This window comes from Triplophysa dalaica, chromosome 6, assembly GCF_015846415.1.
Source record: "Triplophysa dalaica isolate WHDGS20190420 chromosome 6, ASM1584641v1, whole genome shotgun sequence".
Lineage (NCBI taxonomy): Eukaryota > Metazoa > Chordata > Actinopteri > Cypriniformes > Nemacheilidae > Triplophysa > Triplophysa dalaica.
This window is the reverse complement of record NC_079547.1, coordinates 10,514,030-10,521,714: the sequence shown is the minus strand read 5'-3', so window position 1 is coordinate 10,521,714 and position 7,685 is coordinate 10,514,030. Positions and strand designations below refer to the sequence as shown.

The window sequence follows — 7,685 nt, the reverse complement described above, 5'->3', positions numbered from 1 at the left end:
ATTGAAACAGGCCCAGGATTGAGAAACACTTGGATAAAGTAAACATCTGTTAAGTATGTTTATTTTAATATTTATGGCTGTTTAGAACATGCTGTGGCTTCACCAGATATGCGAAAACTAACAGCTCACTTTTACTGTTACATCAGCCAATGAGACGTGTTTTTGTAGGAGAGACACGCCTAGCCCCACCCCGTTATGCATTCCACGAGCGCAGAAAATCAAAGTGAGCCACAGTATTTGTGAGTGCGCGTCCAGTTTTGTACAACATAAATCCCCGTGCTCGAGGAGAGGTTGTGAAGTCTGTCTATAAGCACTTGACGTGTGCGAAGGTCTCTTGTTCGAAGCCAAGTCTGTGAGGCGACGCTTTTCAGACCAAAATTTGTATTTCTTTTCAAGTAACGTTACCATGTAAGGTGTAACTATGGAACGAATTGTTTTCTTTTCATCCGTGCGAATTTGCCCCATTACCACAATGTGACGTTAACGGAAAGAGCGAGTGACTAGAATAAGACTGAAGCCGTGGGACAGATGTGGTATCTTAATGTTACATGTACATGAAATGTAGGTAGGGGGTTCATTTCATGATAAGTTAGTTAAGTGGGTTTCATGTGAATGTGGCAGTTGTTTAATTTGAACCGATCTCCTTCTTCCTACTGCACTAGGTAAACTAGATTTTTTCAGATTTTTAAGCATAACGTTATTTACATTTAGGTTTATACGTTTAGCTTAAACATTGACCAGTTAAGTAAAAATAATTTCCTCAGGAAAGCGGTCAGTGATTCTTATTAGAGTGGAATATGCAGCTATACGCGCACACGTATATGCCCTCAGTCATGTTTCGCGTATCCGCGAGTTGAGTTTAATTGTTGTGAGAGAAATTTGTCTATTTCGTCTTTGAAAACACATTTTAGTGTAAAGGGTTAAGTAATACTTTTGCGGTATTGGGAGACTTGAAAGCTTTGTGACACTAAATTCCTCTATGTGCCCGTATTAGTTTTACAATATAGATTTTCTTAACTTTGTCTTAGTTTTAAATGTCATTTACAATGACACTTAAAACGTAAAAGCTCACTACAAATGTATTTTGTATAGGCTGATTAATTAAAAAAAGTATTTTACCTCAGGATAACTGACGGAGGTTCCTCTCAGAAGGCAGTCGCTCTGTGCGCGCGATGGGCAAAGACCTATAGGCTGCCCGCATTCAGGGTTCGCGCGCCGCACGCGAGCAAAATATAACTTTTGACCCGTTTTTTTTTCGTTGACTTATTTTCGTTTTTCTAAGAAAATAATGTGCATTTATATAATGACATTTCTCAATAAATTATGAATATAAAAAATATTATTTTAAATATAAGTGTGCAATATGGCAATTGGAATCTGAAAGCGAGTCGGCAAACACTTGTTTTTTTGCGATTGAATGCCAATAACAGACTATTGTGCAGACTATTATTTATGCAGTTATTAGCTAGTACAAGCCTCCCTTAAATGCTTAATGTGTCCATCTAAACGAGAATTTTGTAACTACCTCTAGAATGCATTAATAATCGTCTATTTGTTAGCCATAAGTTAAAAGCAGTTCTTATACCATAAAAAGAGCTATAATAACTGTTTATTAAGGTTGTTATTTATTTTAATACTTAATAACAATGTTAATCATAAGCTTAGTCATTTGTATTTAAATTATGTGTTAGAGGTGTTAACAAGGTGTTCTTTTTCTTTAATTTTTCTTTAGGAAAAGTGGATGCCAGTCCCTGTTTGTTCGGTCTAATTCAACAAACCAAGGATATGACATCTCATCTGTCACCCATAAGGCGATGGATGAAAAAGTGTTTTAAAGGTGCAGTTGATAGGTAAGCATGATCTGTTTGATACGTGGAAAGGTTTTTTTTTTTTATCATAGTCATTGGTAGGTTTGTAAGTGAACAGTTACATCTTTCAAAATTGTATCCATGTTTCCCCAGACCTAAAGCGTTTTTTAACAAGGGGACAAGTCTTAAGGAAATTTGTATAGATTAAAATTTAACAACGATGATAACTTTAATATTTGCCACACATGTAAGCCAAGTGACAGGTGCAGCCACACAGAATACATTTTACACTGTTAAAAATTACCAGCATTTCACAATAATTAACAGTATTATTTTACAGCAACTTGTTGTAATTAAGTTTCCCTGTAATATCCCAATGAATACCTGTAAAAACTACAATATCCTTGGATTTTACAACATTTAACTCTTATTTTACAGTAAAATCTTGCAATCTCAAACGTGCTGTTATATCACAACAAGGTCTGTCATATCACAGCAACACAGTGAAAGAAATTAAGGATTTCACAGCATTAAACAGTATTATTACAGTGAAATATTGAATTGAAATATGATCTGGGAAGTCACATGACATAACCGAACTGTTTTGAACAGAAGGCGCCATCGTGTCCCTCTTCTATTCCGGGCTGAATGGAGAAGGTGAGCAGCATGCATGTTTGCAGCACTTACACCCATGTTATTTTAATATGATAATAAAATTTACTTTCAAATAAACGTTTATCGCATGACACAGTTCACATTTTGTTAGCAATTGCCCGGAATTGTTGAAAGTTCTCTCACAGCATTTGCTAATAGTAGTAATGTTTGTAATAACGAGAGTTTCGCTATACTTTTTCATGTCACTATCACCGTTTAGACAAATCTGTTGTTTGTAAAGTTTATAAAACCAACGATGGGACAAACATTACTATTTATGTGTGCACATTTCTGTAATTAGTCAAGGTTATCATAGATTAGCAGGGCTAACCGTTAGCTGCTTAACTTTAATAATTTAGTGATTCAAACGGTCAATGAAAAAATATTTTTCTAGCGGATAACCTAGTTACAACATGACTGAGCTAACTCAAGTAAGTTAGTCTCATGTCGTGTTCGACAACGGGAGGGTTTTACCAGTTCCCACTTGTCCTTATATGAATAAATAATAATTGTAAAAATTGTAAATGCACTTTACATTGAGTGAGCAATCTCAAAGTGCTAAAGAAAAAACACACTATATGAGTAATTCTAGAATTGGGGGTACATTTCGAGTCTCCCAGATAAACCTTTTATTTAAAAAACAAACAAAACTTTTTTGAATCAGTTTTGAATAAGAACACAAATGATATTACACTATCACTAAAAATAATGCTTTATGTATATTTAGAATGCAACTGGGACTACATTCATGTGCTGCGTGATATCACTGCGCCCATGGTACGTTTGCAACGTTCCTTGATTATTACGCCAGAATGAGAGTATAGTTCCATGTCAAATCAGCCTAGAAAATTGCCACGTTTCATTTTCTGTTAGTTTTATTGCACGTTCTAACTTGAGAAGAGACCACTTTTAAATAGGAAAAATTCCTGAAATCTTAGTCACTTTGCGGGCGAGATGCTAATGGTCTAATCCAATCCAATGATCTATGCTCGGCTGGAGCTATACGTGGTATCGCCAGACTCAGGGAACTGCTGGATGAACGGGAGAAAGGTAAAAATCAATTGTTTTACTCGAGGGGAGGTGGAAAATGATCTTAATTCCCCAAATGGTCGAATATCCCTTTAATTAGTTTGATAAAATACACCTGTGTTTACAACACTATTACACTGAATATTACTTCTGTGGGATGGGTCTATTTAGACAGTCACAACAGGGAATCAAACTGCTGACCCTTCAGTCATGAGACGACTTGCTCCAACTTCTGAGCTATAACCGTCCCCAATAGTATTGTTACCCTGTGATGCCCACTCCTAGGATTGTCAGGTGGGGCCCAGCAGATTTGCCAGAGGGGAGGCAACGTTGGAGAATATGAAGAGGGATCTGCTGAACATCTACTCAGGCATGCCATCTACTGTCTTTTTGGGTAATTTTGTTTAGACTTTGGTAATTGGTCAAGATCTGAACACTGAGTGTGTTGGGCGGCTACAAGACCAAATTGTTACTTGGGTACTAACAATACATTTGTATTTCTATATACACAGAGGAAGGAATGAGTGGGGCAGAGAGAGCAGAACCAATGATGGAAAAGACATACGTCATCCTGCGGAAATACCTTAACAAAGTGCATGCTGCAGCGATGTCTGCGATCAACAGGAATGGCCATTTCTCTTCTCTGAGAAATGCCTATTCTCACACTTTGGCCTCCTGATGGACGTAAATGTCCTTCAGAAGCTACAGGAGGAAATAAGTCGACGAGGAAAGACCATCTTTGATTACTGTGCAACACTGGACAACCCCAAGATCTGTGATGTTCTGGCCTGCTATGATCCGGACTCTGACAAGGCTGCCTGCATCCTGCTGCTCCTAATGTTGTACTTCAAAGAGAGTTTGAAGCTTGAAGTTGATGTATGATTTTTTTTTCAAATATTTAAAATGCAAAATTATTGATTACATTATCAACATTTACCTTGCATGATTTACTACCTCTGACAAATGAACAATATTTATCCTTTATCCTAAATCCATGTTATTGTGTGTAACCATGTTACAGCCATGTGCCACTGTTGTGGACGTCAAAACTCCCCAGCACCCCCTGCTTGATCATTCAAGGTAATGTTACTTTGATCTAGAATCGACATTTCTAACTCATTATTTTGTCTTCATTCTAGAAATCTACATGACCACAATAAATAATAATAATAATTAGAATTAGAATTACATTTGTATACCCCTTTGTATCTTAAGCAGATCGCAAAGTGCTCATAACACATAATGTTGTATCTGTTTATTTCAGGTGACATGATGAAGCCCTCTGGATGGCTTATATCCATCGAGGGACATGACGTGATGGGCCCACACCCTTTCTTTTTACACGGAGTAGCAGCTTTCTTCAGCTGCTATTACGTCTTCAACATTGAGTATCCTGCCGCTGGATCGTCCACGCTGGAGTTCATTCAAAGGTATTTTATAAAGATCACATTTAATCTTGTAATTCACATTATAGTAAAGGCTTCCAACTCGATGATTGTCTTGAGGTCTAAAATGCTGACAAACGAGGTACCTGAGGCCAGCCTGGTGAGACCATTCTGATCCCGCGAACTCATTCCATTTCCATCTGCAGATCAGACTGGGTTTCTACACATGTTATGCTGACAAATACCTGCTGGTCCAATCACAGCTATTTATTTTGTTTTGGGCCAGGCTATGTGATGATGATTTCGAAACATCTATTGCGAAATGCGAATGTATTGAATGAAGTAGATGAAATTTTATTTAAAAGCAGAACAAAATGCTCTCAGGTCCTTAATTGAAAATGATGTGTTTGTCATACTTTCAACAGGGTTTGGTTTTAATTTACCAACTGGCCAATTGCGTCAAGATGCATTTCAGTGGCGGCGCATGTTGATATGGCCTCTCATAGTAGAAAATCAACCACTTTGCCTCAGGCAAACCTAACCTGAGGCACTTTGCCTAAAAATAGCTTTAAAAAATTATGTTGAGAGTAAGATCTAACAAGTTTTGATTCTAAATCGATTAAGCTTTGATGTGGGAAAAAAGCACAGCAAAAAGCACACCTGGATAAATGCTGTCTGCAATACAGTCTGTAAAAAACTGAAACTATCTTTACTTATTAACAGGTGCTTCCTGGGCATCAATCCTGAAAGAGGCTCAAAGACCAAGAAGCGGACAACAATGAACTCTCATGTGAGCACCCTTTTGAGGAAACTTATTGACTTTGAGTGGGCATCATCGCTTTTTTTGCAGCGGTAGTTGTCAGGCTCAGTTTTGAGTAGCCTTGTTCTTTTTGTAATTTTTCAAGACAACTTTGCACTACAAAATTTTTACACAATGCTGTTGCGTGTGGACTCATTATAATGTTTGAGACTGAAAGGAGCGCCTGACCCCTTTACGACATTCCTTCATCGCTCTCTCCCTTGCTCTCTTGCCATCAAGGCCTCATTCCCATCCTGTCCATTACTGTTATTGTGACACAGCTAGTTGAATAGTTGAATTGTGAGATAGGTAGTTGAATTACAAGTTTGCCCAATTTCTATGCATTTTCTGTATTTTAAGATGGCTTTTATGACTAGAAAGTTGAATTTCTTGAACTCTTGAAGTTCTTGGAACCTGCTGTACATAGAAAAATGTTTATCTGTTTATAAATATGCCATTGGGCTAACATTGACTTTACCTCAGAGTTGTTTGTTGGGGGGAGGGGGTTAATTGTACAATGATTGTAAATTCACAGTAAATGGAAGCTTCATCTGCATTACTTTTACAGTAAGTTACTGGACAATTTTAGCATGACTTCCACAGTATACATTTTAAATTCACAGTAACTTATTGTCAACTTGTCTATTACTTTCACAGTACATACTGTAAAAGTACAGGGCCTTGTTGTAATGATGTACAGCAAAAGATTGTAATTCCCCAGTAATGTACTGCAATATCACAGTAATTGTTTTGTCATTGAAGCTGTGAAGTTACAGTATACAGTTGTGCTTTTACAACAATGCATTGTAATATCACAGATATAAAATTACAGTAAATTGCTGTGAGTATATTTCACAGTATATTGCTGTAATCCTTACTGTGAAAGTCATGCAAAATTTATCCAATTATTTATTGTAAATTCACAACAAAATTTTTTGCAGTGTAGTGTAATTGTAGTAGTATTGATTTGTCCATTAAAACTAAAGGTATTACCTGAACATAAATATTTCTTACAATATATATATATATATATATATAGTGGGTATAGAGAGTATCCAGACCGCCTCAAGTTTTTCACTGTTTGTTATATTGAAGCCATTTGCTGAAATCATTTAAGTTCATATTTTGTCCCTCATTAATGTATACAGCACTCAATATTGATAGAAAAACACAGAATTGTTGACATTTTTGCAGATTTATTAAAAAAGAAAAACTGAAATATCACATGGTCGTAAGTATTCAGACCCTTTGCTCAGTATTTAGTAGAAGCACCCTTTTGATTTAATACAGCCATGAGTCTTTTTGGGAAATATGCAACAAGTTTTTAACCCCTGGATTTGGGGATCCTCTGCCATTCCTCCTTGCAGATCCTCTCCAGTTCTGTCAGGTTGAATCGTAAGCATTGGTGGACAGCCATTTTTTTGGTCTCTCCAGGGATGCTCTATTTGGTTTAAGTCAGGGCTCTGGCTGGGCAATTCAAGAACAGTTACGGAGTTGTTGTGAAGCCACTCCTTCGTTATTTTAGCTGTGTGCTTAGAGTCATTGTCTTGTCGGATGTTAAACCTTCGACCCAGTCTGAGGTCCTGAGCACTCTGGAGAAGGTTTTCTTCCAGGATATCCCTGCTCTTGGCCGCATTCATCTTTCCCTCGATTGCAACCAGTCGTCCTGTCCCTGCAGCTGAAAAACACCCCCACAGCATGATGCTGCCACCACCATGCTTCACTGTTGGGACTGTATTGGACAGGTGATGAGCAGTGCCTGCTTTTCTCCACACATACGGCTTAGAATTAAGGCCAAAAAGTTCTATCTCGGTCTCATCAGTCCAGAGAATCCAGAGAGTCCTTCAGGTGTTTTTTAGCAAACTCCATGCGGGATTTCATGTGTCTTGTACTGAGAAGAGGGTTCCGTCGGGCCACTCTGCCATAACGCCCCGACTGGTGGAGGGCTGCAGTGATGGTTGACTTTCTACGACTTTCTCCCATCTCCCGAATGCATCTCTGTAGCTCAGC

At 37.8% G+C, this 7,685-nt stretch overlaps 1 long non-coding RNA gene across 2 annotated transcripts; it reads left to right on the top strand.

The window, feature by feature from the left end:
- Nucleotides 1-2,099: 2,099 nt before the first annotated feature.
- Nucleotides 2,100-6,034, top strand: LOC130424909 (uncharacterized). 2 transcript variants are annotated; one of them, XR_008907010.1, is made up of 6 exons: nucleotides 2,100-3,512; nucleotides 3,663-3,885; nucleotides 4,004-4,367; nucleotides 4,513-4,571; nucleotides 4,756-4,921; nucleotides 5,600-6,034. It is a non-coding gene; the product is annotated as an uncharacterized LOC130424909 (long non-coding RNA). The 2 variants fall into 2 exon arrangements; XR_008907009.1 differs by having other exon boundaries at nucleotides 2,102-3,885.
- The last annotated feature ends 1,651 nt before the right edge of the window (nucleotides 6,035-7,685 follow it).